The sequence below is a fragment of the Haemorhous mexicanus genome, chromosome 4, assembly GCF_027477595.1.
Source record: "Haemorhous mexicanus isolate bHaeMex1 chromosome 4, bHaeMex1.pri, whole genome shotgun sequence".
Lineage (NCBI taxonomy): Eukaryota > Metazoa > Chordata > Aves > Passeriformes > Fringillidae > Haemorhous > Haemorhous mexicanus.
This window is the reverse complement of record NC_082344.1, coordinates 23,256,367-23,270,366: the sequence shown is the minus strand read 5'-3', so window position 1 is coordinate 23,270,366 and position 14,000 is coordinate 23,256,367. Positions and strand designations below refer to the sequence as shown.

Sequence of the window (14,000 nt, the reverse complement as noted above, 5' to 3'; positions counted from 1 at the left end):
GATTAATTTTAGGCTCATTTCCTTTCTGCCATTCCCAGTTATTGGCTGCTATTCAGGAGGGTGTATTTGCCATATTCTCATATTTCCATAGCAACGTGGTCGGCTTGTGTTTTAATTCCTAGTGTTAATATGGTTATTAATTGTTGGATGGCAGTGTCTAAGGGTTTTAGCCTAATCAAGCTTCAAAATTCTCTTGTGCTAGGTGCTGTACAGTCATAAATACACATTTCATGGCCCAAATGCTTTCTAATTGCTGCTTTGGGTTATTGTACTGGTGAGTGATACCTAAATTTGCTTATTGCTTTTGTTTGTTTTACAGAGATCTTTTGAAGAGGCAGGTGCTACACTATTACCAGAAATCAGGTAATGGCAGGTGTTTACTTTTCACAGTATTTGAAGGTGAATCTGCATTATCACATGCTGTTGCCTTGTACCAGTCTGTGTGTACAGTAAAGGGTAATGTTCAAGAAGTTGAATGATCACCTGCTTTCATTTAATGAAGCCGAACAGATTTTATGTGATATATTAAATGTCAAGCGTAAACAAAGCTTCAGAGCTTTTCTTCAGGAAGTCAAGGTTTTGTCTCTCCTGGGGAGCTGGATGCTCATTGTGTCTCTGAGGGAGAGGGAGGTGTTGTGGAGCTTGGTGATGCCTCCCATGGAGGTGCTGCTCACCTGCCTGCTGCAAAGCATTCCTGCTCTCTGCCTGCAGCTGACTCTGGCACTCTGGGTAATTGTTGCCTGGTTAAGGCTTCTCATACTTCAGACTGAGAAAAACACATTCATGCTACATTTATGGAAAGGCCTCAAACCCACTTTGTATTTCATATCTGGCATAGGGGCTGGATTTGGCATTGGGATGGAGTGGGTGAACCTTGTTAATTCCAGTGGAGGGGGAAAATCTGACATCAGTACATCAGTCTTCTGGTCTGTCATCTGCTTAGAAGTCCAGGTGTTAGGAGACCTAAGTGACTGGTCATTGTCCTTAACCTGTCACATGTGGGGCTCTCACTCAGTCACAGGTATAGAGAAGGGATGAGGTGTTCTCCTGCAGAGAGCTCAGGGTTCAGCTCCCTCCAGGAGGACGTGGCATCTTTGCACTTCCCGTGTCTGGGCCAGGAAATGAGCATGGGGACAGCATTGTGCCTCCCCTCAGGGGCTGTCACCAGCAGGGGGGAGGTGCTTAAGGCACCTTCAGACATTATTCCAGACGAACCTGGCATGGTGCTGCCCTGCTGACTTCACTGACCAATGCAGGCTGGAGCTAGGTGTTCAGGAGGCATTTTGTGGTGCCCTATTTACTATGCAGCAGCTTTCTTCTACTGTCCACAGAATGTGTTCTGTGTGCCTCAAGTAGGTCTTTGTGAAACAGAAAAGTATAGATATTAAACAAGAATTTGCAAATATTGTGCCTGAAGTAGGTAACAACTTGGGTCTTTATGAAACAGAAGATTATAGATATTAAACAAGAGTTTGCAAATATTCTTGCTTTCCAAGGTAAAGATTTTGCTGGCCTCTTATCTTTTGGTGGCTTTTTCAGTAAAATAAGGTAGCAAGAGTATTTTTTCTGTTCTCCAGCTTGTATATAGAGTCCATAGCAGAACTCCCACTGGTATGCGTGACACAACAGGAAGAATTGTTGCATTAGCAAAGAACTGCTGACCAAAAATTGAGTTTGTGTAATCAAAACCCTGCTAGGTGTTCCAGAGACAGCAGCCTTCCTAATCTTTTCCTGTGCTGTAGGCAAATCTTCACAGTGAATTTTGTCTGTGGAAGAGGCCATTTCTGCCTTCAACCCCTCAGGCAGGAGTCCTGAAATAGCAAAATGTGTTCATGCCTAATCCCTCTGCTTTTCCTTTATGTTCATCAAGGTGGCTTTTGGAGCACTGCCAGCACACCCTTACTAGTGCAGGACTCCAAGGAGAAGGCATGTTAGGAGACTGAGTTAGAGAGGGATGGGGAAGTGTCAGCTCTCTGCTGGTCAGTGGTCACTTGGTGGTCCTAACTGGTTGTCACAGGTTAGAACAAGCCCAGATTGCTCTGGCTTATTGCCAGGGCCAGGACTGGAGCCAGTGGCTGAGAGCTGACCTTGAAGACTCCCACTGTACTTGTGCTAAGATGCTGTTTAGTCAGGATCAGAGTTAGCTCCTGCACCTTCCACTGGAGAACAACATAGGGAAACCTTGCCAAGGAGGGATTAGCCAGGGGGTTGGAAGTGCAGAAATAAAAAACCAGTACAGTGCAGGTTAATATAATTTTAATATATAATTTTATATTTTTCTGTTTATGTTTTAATATATTTTATATAATATTTAATCCACAAGCCTCTTCTCAGCATTTATCATTTCCATCTGTGAAACGTGCTACTGTTGCTGCCAGAGTTGATCCTTGTCCAGCTGGCTATTGCTGCTTATGCACATGATCCCAGACCTTCCCAGAAGCCAGGATTCTTAATGCCATGGATCACACAGCCTCAGCTGGCTCAGGCACTGGGCTTTGTTTCAGGGACCTGTGTCTGCACAATTTCTCTTTTCTTGCTTATCTTGAGAAATGCAGCAGGGTTCAGACTGTCATGCTTGCCCTTTTCCCCGTGTGATGTTGGATTTGTTACCTGGTTTGCTGTTTTAATTGGCCTCTGCAGCAGATCCACGTGAGTGCTGCAGGGATATGTGAATGCTAGTTTCCTCTTGTCAGTGAATTTGCATCTCTTGCATCTGTGCTATTTAATTTCTGGGGATAAGGGATGCTGCCCTTTGTTCTGTGTTTATGAAGCACTGGAGCAGTACATAATAAGGTGTTCAGGCCCTTGATGTCTGCTGCAGGACCTGTTTCTCTATCATACCCTGACACAGAGACTTCAGGGTGGGATTTCTGATTATTGTAGCAGAGTCCTCCTTGAGTTGTTGCTCCAGGATGGATGTTGTTATCTTCTGAACTTGTTTTGTAATCTCTGTGTTTAAATACAGTGCTTTGCACTGAAACCTGTTAAAATGAAAATTTCATCCCTCTCAGATTGTCTTTGTCATTTTCCATGACTGCTTGTCTGTCTCAATGGTTTTATTCTACTCATCTTTGTCAGCTGAAAATCTGATCATCCAAGTTTTGAAAAATAATTCTGGATCACAAATGAAAACTATTGAGCTGTATCAGATCTAATTTACTTCAATGGAAAAAAAAATCTCCAGAAACAATATGATTTCAATTATGCTTGTTCAATAAATTTGTGTCTGCTAGTCTGTCAATTCATCAAATCCATTTACTTGAGCCAGTTTTTATCAGAACATACTGCAGAGATTAACTGAGCTCTTCAGCGAGGTCTGTGTACACTATATTACACAACATTACATACCTGTAGTTTTCTCCATTAAACAAAACATAGATCCCTCAGGATGTTTTCCATAAAACTGTGGTGATGGCATTAATTTCATCCTTCACTGGCTATCAGTTGAGTCTTATATTAATTTCCCCCAATTTTGCTTGGGATTGATGTTAACTGAATTTCCCTAGGTCATCTTCCTTTTTCTTTTTGAATTTTTGGATGGGAAAATTCCCTAAGCTTGCATGCCAAAATTAATTTATAAAATATTTTTTCCAGTTTCTGTCCTGTGTGGTATCTCCAGGTTCAAGTTTTTATACTACTCACATGAATCTTAAAAACATCAGATGATTTCTTGCTTCTCCTGAAAATGGATATAAAGGAACACTGTTGCTTGATAGTCAAACAATAGAGTTATGTTTGTTTATTTTTTTAAAACTACATTTGCTGGAGAAAGTTCATTGCATTCTGTTTAGGAGCTGAAAGGAAATTAAACTCTCTGTCAGCTAGACACTTGATTTTGTCTTTTTTTTTTTTTTTTTTTTTTTTTTTTGTATACCCATATTTTCTTCTTCAGTAGATCTTCAAGAAAAGTTGCCAGGAATAAATTATTGGCAGGGAAAAAAAATCCAAGGATTTGGATTTTTTTTTTAAATCCAAGTTATTGCAGGATCAGCAATAGCTGCCTTTATTTGCAGGGGGAAAGAAAAAGTATTCTGTTCATTTTAAATTAAGGATATTTTTGCAGATAAAAATTTATGCATTTTAGCAGTTTTCTGTCTTCTAGTCACCAGAAAGATTACTATTTTGTTCTTAGATTTAAGAATATTTAACATTAATGCATACATGGCTGTACACTGCCTATTGATTCTGCTGTCACTGGAGGTCTCTGGGCTCTGATGACATTGGGCTGCTCCTGACCGTGGCTTGTTGAAGGCTGAGCAGGGCTTTCAAACCTTCTTCCCTCAACTCTTCTCTTTTTTTGTTTTTTTTCTTGGTATAAAATGTGGAAAAGTATTAGTACTTACACCATTTAATTTGTTCTGCTCCAGGTCTTCAGCTTGATTCGCTGTAATTGCATTTGAGAATTGAAGTCTCTTGTGCTTGTATTAATACGATTTTTCACTTTAGTTTTTTCATTCCTAACAAGCAGACACATGCAGAAAATAAACTGGATCATAGTACTAAAATTATACTTTGAAATTTGCAGAACATGGGTGCTCTAATTTGCAAACAATTGAAATCTTTATTTCCTAACAGTAACTAAAACTTGAAAACTGTTCATAGCATCATTGCCATGCAAATGTACCAACTAGCAAAATTTAAAAGGTGCTTACTGGATAGAGCTTGACTGATTTTTATACTCTTCAAGTTTTTTGGATAATTGCCAAATGATGAAAAGGTTTGTCAGATTATGCTGGAGGTGTGTGTTCAAGTTCTGGAATTTAATCCTCCTTTGTTTCTTTCTTTCCCCTAGTCTGATTGATTCCATGTTTGGGTGTACTCTGTACAGGGAGAATCCTCTTACTCTGAGCCAAAACCCATCAGAGTCCATTCCAGCATTTGCCAAGACTTTCAGGTCATGTTCTGTTTTCCTCCAAATGGTTTTAAAGGTTAGTAAGAGTCCTGGATATGACATAGGAATTTACTTCCTCTGCAGATCAGGAAAACATTGAGTGTATTCAGCGTATCTGCTGCATGTGAGAGCCTTACTGAGTTTTCATGCCTCGTCCACAACCCTCCTTTGTGTGTTCTTCAGATACTCAGTTTGCAATAAACTGAAAGAAGTTCATAGGTCTTTGGGCCAAGAGCACTCCAAAACTTCTTGGGTCCAACATATCTCAGAATCCAAGAGGGGTGTCTTCGCTCCCTTTGCAGTCCAGATCCATCTTCTGGTGTTTTACAGTTCCGAATGGAATGATCCAATTTAATATGGATCTGAGAAAGAGGGTGAAGCTGCTTAATGCCTGATAATTTAAAAAAAAAAAAAAAAAAAAAAAAGAAACAAACCACAAGGTAGAGTAACGATAAAAAAAAAAAAAATCCAAACAATCAAACCATTGCCTTGGCTTGCAGTCTTTATCTCAATGCTACCAGCTCTTTTTATACACAGATTAGGCAGGCAGCATGTTGACACAGCCCAGACTGCATGTTCTTACATGAAAAAGCAGCATTTTTAATTAAACTCACTTGCTGCTTTTCATAGTGACAAGCCTGCTGCAGTTTATGGTGTTATTCATTCTATTGAAAACTGAATTTCTTATCTTTTTTTCCCAACCAAGAGCTTTCCTTCTCAAACTCATCATTTTCTTTGTCTGCAGTGTTTGCCTTCCTTCACAAGAAGAGTGTAACATTAACATTCCTTAATTTTCCCTAGAAGTTGTGTCTGGTGATTTTTCACTTCACCCATTGCAGCAAGCCTAGTGTTCTCCCTTTTTTCCTCCTTTCCATCTTCAGCCTAAGGTACACACAGTATCTAGTGAATTTAACCAATTAAGTTACATCAAAGTATTACAAATTGCAAATATCTTAACTAAGATTAATAAAATTATATTACAGCCAAATGTTCAATTAAACTATTAATAGGAATAACGAGAGAAAAACTACCCCATCCTAAAACCCCTTTTGTATCCCACAGTGTTGGTAGGTAAACATTTAGCAAGCAAGCTGAAACATAGGCAGAATATTTATGTCCTTCTGTTTATTCCAGCCTTTTAGCTCCTGCTTAGGAATTACCAATGAAAGCAATGTCTTCTTGGCTTCATTTTCTTTCAATTACATTAACTCTTTCTTGGAAACATTTTGATCTGAGAGTGATGTTACCAGTCTCTCTCTGGCATTTGTAATGAAGTAAACAAACCCAAAGACTGCTCTTAGCTGTGCAAAGGCTTTTGAGAAAAACATTTTGTAGACTGCCTGGCAGCCAGGATAACTTGAACTGCCAAGTTTAATTTTTCTTAGAGAATCTGGAGCAAATGCATTGCAAAGTTGTTCATTTAATCTAAGTGGGCTTCTGGGCTTAAAAGTAAATCCAACCCCAAAACAGTGTTGATGAATCATAGTCCACAGACATGTCAACAGGGAGGCAAGGCTGAGAAAATATGCATTTGCAGCTTCTCTCCTTACCTCCAATTTTTATAATTTAACAAATGCTTACTAGACTTTTAATGATCTAATAAATAATGCCAAAAATGCCTATGGAGCTAATTTTCTTAAGCTATTGGAGATGAATATTTCATTAGTCCTTTGTTGTATCGCTACTCAAAATAACATCTCCAAATTGCCTCCAAATATGGAGGGAATCATCACCAGAGGTGCTGGGTGATGCTGCTGCCAGAATCAACTTCTTGCTTGGGGGTCCAGGCACTTCCTGGCTTTAAGGGTGTTACATCACAGCAACTTTCACTGGCTTCAGTGTCTCTGAGCAATTGCTGGTGCTGTTCACCACAGACTTTCTCTAGTCACCTGTATTTGTGTTTGTCTGGGGGCACTGTGCTGTTAAAACATTCTCTAGAGAACAGACCCAGGTCAGGCGCTCAGGTGTTCATCAGGGAGGCTGTTTTCCGAGTACAAGCAGTGGGAGCCTCTTTTCTTGCTGGCAGCAGGAAGAGTTTGCTACCCTTTCTTAGGCTGCAAGAGTTCCCATCTGGAAAGGAGAGATTGAGCCTCACACTGTGTATTGGGGCAGTCTCAGCAATTTCATGAGAAAGGTGATTTCCAAGTCCCACTCCCCACCTGTTCAGTCAGACTAAATGTTGAGACTTTGAAACCTGGGTTTTCAGGGATTCTTTCTCACACTTTCAGTTGTTAGTTAAGGGGCAGTGGTATCCAGTAGATGCAGAAGAAGAGCTGTCATTCTGCATGTGTCACTGGTTTTGTTTTTAAGTTGTTTTTGAGGTTTCAGAGGCAGCCCAGTCTTGACCTCTGCTTGGGCTCAGTGCATAATTGCATTGTCTCTGCTGTCTACATTGACTGACACCATCCTAGAAATTGTTTAAGTGGATGCAATCCAACTTCCCAGGACCTCTGGAGTATTTCCTGCTGGAATACTCTTCTCCACCCTGGTCTGACCAAAGCTAGCCTTTGCTTAAGAACACTACTGATACCTTATATCTTAAATACCTCTGGAAAACACTGGGCATACCCCTGGCAGCAGGGTTTTTTCCAGTTCTTTTGAGGCACTGGTGCTGTCATCTTGCCACTGGCCGAATTCTACCTGCTGGTGAGAGTGGTTTTGCAGAACTGCTGCAAAGTGCCCAAGAAGACAGCAAATGAAAATCACACCACCTCACTGCTTCCTCTCTAAAATGGGGTCTACTTTGCCAGTCTTTGGTTAAGTATTTCCACTCTACTGCTGCTGTTTAGAGGATGACCTCATGACTAAGCTGCCCAGAGAGGAAAAAAAAACAAAAAAAAAGCAAGTGTGCCAGGGATGGTGGGAGAGGGAAAAACTCAGCTCCAGATGCCTGCTTGACCTCATTTTCAGAACTTGTGCTTTAAACACCAAAATAAACATTATCTTAGCCATAACTCACATAGAGGGGATGCCCACCAGCAGGTTTGCAGCTGCTGCTTGGGGAACACAGGAAGGAACACAATTCCCCACTCACCTTTGTGCCCGTGGGGCCAGTTCTCACTGAGGTGCAACTGAGCAGGAAGCTGAAATTCTTTAGGGCTAGGGCACCATTCAGAAAAAGCAAGGAACCCAGCAGCATGCCTGTTGGTGATCCCTGTAGACATTTACCAAACCAGCCTCTTCTAAAGGGAAAACCCATTGATTAAATTAATTCTCTTCCTCCTTCTTTGCTTTGCTAAAGATTGCTGCAGGCAATGCTTTTTAAATTAATACAATATTTGAGTGAAGGCAGTGATGGATCAGAGCTGGAGTTCTTTCTGCTCCCACTTCAGGTATTGTTTTAAAGATTCTTGCATTGACTGATTTTGGCAAAATTGTGTATGGTTCTCTCTTGTGCAGATGTTAAGGCTGCAGTTACTTCATGAGGTTTTGGAACTAAAGCAAGCTGCAGTGCAGCTATACCCAGTATCCTGCAGAAAAGCAATGGGAACTCTCCTCAAATAAAATTTTATTCTAGAGAACGGTACCACAGGGGGATTACTGAACAGCCAGGAGCCACTGTTTATGAGACATTATTTGGTTCATTTCATTTCTTCTATTTCAAGCAGAAATCTGTGAACCAGAAATCAAAGAAAACTTTATTTCAGAAGCATCTGACTACAGCAGGTTTGAAGCAAAATCTTTTACTCAGCAGCTGCTCCAGAGCTGAGTAAATATTTTACTCGGAGCTGCTCCATAATATTCCTGTTGCTGGCCATGAGGTCTCTGAAGCAGGAAGGGAGTCCCTGGTGTGTTTGTCCCATGGGCATCCCTGCTGTACAAATTGCTTCAGGGCAGCCCAGAAGTTCCAGCCCCTCCATCCCAGCTCTCTCCTGGGAACACTGACATTTTTAGGAGGCCTCTTTCAGGATGTTATTACTCTGGAGGCAGGAGCAGAGTGTGGTCAGGTTCTGAACCTTGAAATCATTAACTAGGTGCCCAGGGTCCCAGAAGAGTGTTCAAGAAATCAAAATCTCAAAGTAAGTGGACTAAAGTGAAATGTCAGACTTACATTCTTCATTGCTTGTTGTAAGGTTTCTGCAGACAGCATTTTAAATTATTTAGCTCGAAACAGAATTTGGATGCCACAAATGGGGAATGTTTACACAGCCTTAGACATATCAAGCATAGCTTTTTATTTGCAGAGATTTATAAAACAAACCAATTACCTCCAAACATGACACAGCAGTATTGACTCTGAATCCTTCCAACTCATGCCTGGCAGGCTTGACTTTGATTTAAAGGGTAATTCTGAAGAATGGTTTAATTTGGGTTTTCCTTCCTGTAGTTAAGCTGCAGGTATCTGACAAAAATATTTGTGAGGTAAATGTTACTACTCACAGTCCCTGTATTGTCACTGCAAATTATTCACCTTTGGGTATTTTGAAAGGGGTAAAAAAACCATTAGAAATTGTGAACATTTTCTTACAATAGCATTGTACATCTAATTCCTCTCCTCCTGGTGACCTTCTCAGATGTGTAAAGTGATTGGATCTTTTCCAGGCTATTCTGCACAACTTAGAGAAATCTCTCCAACAACTCATTACTGAGTTACAATAAGCACAATACACTGATTAGACTAATAATTGGCTTGGACTATAACTTCCAGGCTTTCCTACTTTTAGATGCATGCAATATAGAGTGTAACAGCCCCACAATTAAGCAGATTCTTTCTTAGAAATTGCCCAGCAGGGATGGATGATCCCCATTCACATTTTCTGTTGAAAATTAAAAAGATATGAGAACTGCTATCTTAGTTTCTTTTTTCTTTTACTTTTTCCCATAGCTGTGGAATATGTCTGTAAGCCTCAGGATACATCCATGTATCTCTGAACTTACCTTTTTTTTTTTTGTGTGTGTGTGTGTGTGTGTGTGTTAAAAATTTGGATATGGAGCCAAGTAGAATTTACACTAAACAGTAAGACAGATATACCACTACTGATCTCTGTGATGTCAAGAAAAGTCCTGCAAATGCCATAGGACTGAACTCTGACTAATTTGGGACCCATTCATAGAGTTTTGGAAATTTCAAGGAAAAATCATCGTCTTAAGGATAAGAATTCTGCTGACTCCATGATGTAAAACTGCTGCATATTCTCATTCTTCAGATGATGATGATTGAAGATATAATTTTATTTTTTAGACTAGAATGTTCATAAGACAGCTAGCAAGCCTGCTTCAGATTGATTTGACCTGCAAGAACATCTTTCACCTATTTTTTATTTCATGGCTCAGGATATATTTGTTTTCTTCGTCTTCTGGTTGTTTTCATTTTGATTCCAGGTACAAATGAAGAAACAATCTTCCAGTAGAAAATCTGATAAACCTGATCTAATCTAAGGACTTGAACACCTAGTCCTGACTTCTCTGCATGGTCTCACCTGTGTATGATTTCCCAGCTGAGCTGGACTTATGCTTCTAAGCTATCAATGCAGAGCAGACATTGTCAATAAACCAATTAAAAATCGACAGGGAATGGGTGTCCCCTCCTTTTTTGTTCTTTATATACAGTCCCACATTTCAGTGTTGTGTCCTTCTGTGATGTTCAGCACACAAGATCCAGTTTTATCTTTCCAGCAGTTACCTGGTTGATGATTTCCCATTGTTCTGAAAAGGCTAAATATTTTCTTCTCTCTCCTGAGACACTTTTCTTATTATCTTTTCAAGCTGCTGCTTTGAGCTGAAATCCCTCCAGAGAGTTCTTAGAAGGTCAGGTCTGGTTGATTTTTAAAAATGCAGTATTTAGCTAATTCCCAATAGGTGTTTAACAGTTGAGATTTTTTTCCCCCCCTTCCACTCAGGCCTGCTCTGGCCATTTTTGTTGCCTTTCAGTTGTGGGAATGCTGAAAATCTGGGGTTGTTTCTCAGGTTGCACCAAGAGTGGGTTGTGATATGGGTGCTCATCAGATGCAGATGAGGCTCACAGAATAAGCTCTCTTCACCTCTTCTGAGATTTCCAGGCCGTGGAGGCATCTAGTGTCTACATAGGTGGTCTGGAGACAAATTGCCTTTAGCTGCTTGTGTACCAAGCCAGCCACTTGGATGTCACAATATCACCAAGTCATCATGTAGCTGAGTCTTGGTTTTAAGCCCAGCTGTCCTTAGAAGAGTGACAGCTTCTTCAATGGCAGCTTTAAAAAAAAACCAAAACAAAACAAAAAAGAAACCACTAACCATTGACAGACAGGTTTGAACTTTTGGGGGTGACTCTTATTTTTGTTTAGGCACATGAAACTCCTTTCTTTAAGGTAAAATAAACTTGGGAATTTCCATCATCTGCAGAGCGTCTAAGACTATAGTATATTTGGCAAGCAGATTTCTACTTCTAAGTCAAAAACTAATTAATTTAAAGACCTTCACGGGGGGCACAACTTGAGGAGGTAAAATGTTGCAGTGGTCTGTGTTTTCATGCTCCGTGATAGCATTTACCGTGCCCAGGAGCTGGATGTACCTGCTGGTGTCCCAGATGGACATGGACAGACTTCAGGAGGAGTTCATGCATACTCCTGGATTAGTTACTTTGATCTTGGCCTAGAGAAGAGTTTGGGCTTGCTTTTAAGTAGAACTGTTAGTAGGTTTGTTTTTAAAAATAAAGCAGATAATGGGCTTGTTTCCCTCCTCCCCCTCCACTTCAGTCCAATCTAAGCTCTCAGCACCTAATGAGCATCTGCTCGTTCTTCTTTGAACTCCAGAATTTCAAGGTAGGTACAAGTTTGCCATCACGGCAACTTCTGGATTTAATGAGTACTAGTGACACAGACTGAGGCACCATGAAGGGAAACCCAGACAGACACTGAAAATATAAATTCTGTCACATTAATATTCTTTCTCCTCGTGTTGTCCTTTTTTTTCCCCACCTGCACCTCAAACTCCCACTCTGTAGAGGCTTCCTTTGTGCATGATTAGTCATAGCTCCTTCCTGCCAAAATAAACCTACCTACATTTTTATTGTTGTCATATCTGAGTGCCCTGAAATTCTCTCTGACTTTCTTTGTTTGAGCAGTTCATCCCTTCTCATTTCTATCCTTCTTCTTGCTGGTGGAAGGTGTTTATTACAGGATGTGAGAGGCCAGGAGAGGTCAGTGAAAGTTGCAGGTGCCCTTTCAATCAGCTGTTTATTAATGGTAGCTAACATTTTTGCAGAGCTGTGCTCAATGTGAAATCTTTACAGGGCAGCTTTAGAAATTGTGCATCTTTTGTGAATTTTTCTTTACAGAGCTATATCCAGCAAAACTGAAGTGACTAACAAAAATATTTAATCTTGCAACTCTGAAATTTCACCCATCGTGTGACTTTGAGCTTATAGTTATGAAAGTACTGCAGAGCCATGCTGCCTTAGAGAATGCAAGAAAAAATGGCCCATATTTAACTTAGAAAATACTTTCTTTTAAATATTATGAAAATTTATTCTCACTTCCCTCCTAAGAAACAGTTCTGAGTGTTCCAACTGAATTGCAAATAGTTGTTGGGCTGTAAGAGATGGAAGGGATTGGCACACAATAATAACACAGCTACAGAAGTCTTAGTGGTAGACTATAGAAAATCAGTTGTGTCCTCAGTTGTAGATAGAGGTGGAATCTGCATTAACGTTTTTTAATTCATACATCTTTTTCTCAAAGGGGCTTATTGCTGAAAGGTCTTTCAAAGTTAGGGAATGTGGTCTGAGGTTATTGAGCCTTTCAGAACACAGACAGAAAGTCTCCTTCTGGGGGAGGAATATCCAATACAAGCAGCTCATCTCAGAGTACTGGAGACCTCTGGTTGTTGCAAGTCACTGCCAGATGACTGAATGGAACAGTCATCCAAGGAATTCCTAGGCATGGATATTCTTGCTGCCACATCTCAGCTGGCCCAAAGAATGACATAGAGTCATGGAATAAGTTGAGTTGGAAAACATCCAGAAGGATCATCAAGTTCAACTCCTGGCCTTGCACAGGAGTGTCCCAAGAATCACACCCTGTGCCTGGGAGTCCAAAGGCTTCTTGAACTCTGTCAGGCTGGTGCTGTGACCACTTCCCTGGAAATCCTGTTCAGTGCCCAACCACCCTCAGGGTGAAGAACCTTTTCCTAATATCCAGCCTAAACCTCTCCTGACACAGCTTCTGGCCATTCCCTTGGGTCCTGTCAGTGGTAGTCAGAGTGATGGATCAGTGCCTGCCCCTCCTCTTCCCCTCACAAGGAAGCTGTATGTACTTAATACAAATATTCAGACAGGCTGCATGCAGGAAAAATTGCTGTATTTAGTAACGATTTTGCCTGGCTATATTTTAGAAATAGATGGGAAAACAAAGTGAGGGACAAATGTCAGCAATAAATCTTGTGCCTTTCTGAGCAGGATCTGCCAGCTCTCACAGGGGTAAGTAAAGATTCACCTGGTGAGCAGTGGGGAGGGGGAGAGCTAAGTAAGGAGCTACCCGACATTGCCCCATAATTAAAGGTGCTCGGGGAGGGCGGTGCCGGCCCTAGGGATGCTCTCCGGGCCGGGAGCATCTCCCGGGGGATGCTGCCGGGAGAGCTGGGTTTCGCTGGCCGTGCATCGCCACCTGGTGCCTGGCGGGGAGAGGAGCCCTGAGACCCCTCTTTGCCGCCTTGGCCGCTGCCAGGGCATCTTCCCCTCCGCTGTGCCCCCTCTGCCAGCCGCGAGTCCCTCTGCAAGCCCGGCAGCCGGGAAATGCCGCTAAAACGCCCGGATAACTTTCCAAGGGGTATTACCGGTATTGGCTGTGGCCAGAGGGGGTGATGGTCTTGGGCTCAAAACCGGTGCTGTGTTTGCTCTCCTGTCCTCCCAGTTTAAGGAACTTCCCCCCCCGCCCCCGTCAGCTTTGAAGCTGGTCTTCTCCACATTCATTATGTATCGGCAAATCTAGTTTTTCCCTTATAATGCAGGGGAAAAGTGGAGCTGGTGATGTGAGAAATATAAACATATATGTACGTTTAAGCACTGGTAAAGCATTGCTTAATGTTGGGAAAGAATGCCTTATTTTCACCTGCAGGATCTTTTCCTTTTTATAAAGAGGCATAAATGGCATAAGAAATTAAGTGAAATTAAGAAAAATTATGTCATTGTGCT

The 14,000-nt window shown here is 41.3% G+C and overlaps 1 long non-coding RNA gene across 3 annotated transcripts in view; it reads left to right on the top strand.

The window, feature by feature from the left end:
- The window catches only part of LOC132326196 (uncharacterized), a 35,181-nt gene that overhangs the window by 8,148 nt on the left and 13,033 nt on the right, over positions 1-14,000 (top strand). For all 3 annotated transcript variants that reach the window (XR_009486167.1, XR_009486166.1, XR_009486165.1), the window contains exon 4: positions 320-363. This is a non-coding gene — a long non-coding RNA (uncharacterized LOC132326196). The remainder of the gene's footprint in view (positions 1-319; positions 364-14,000) is intronic.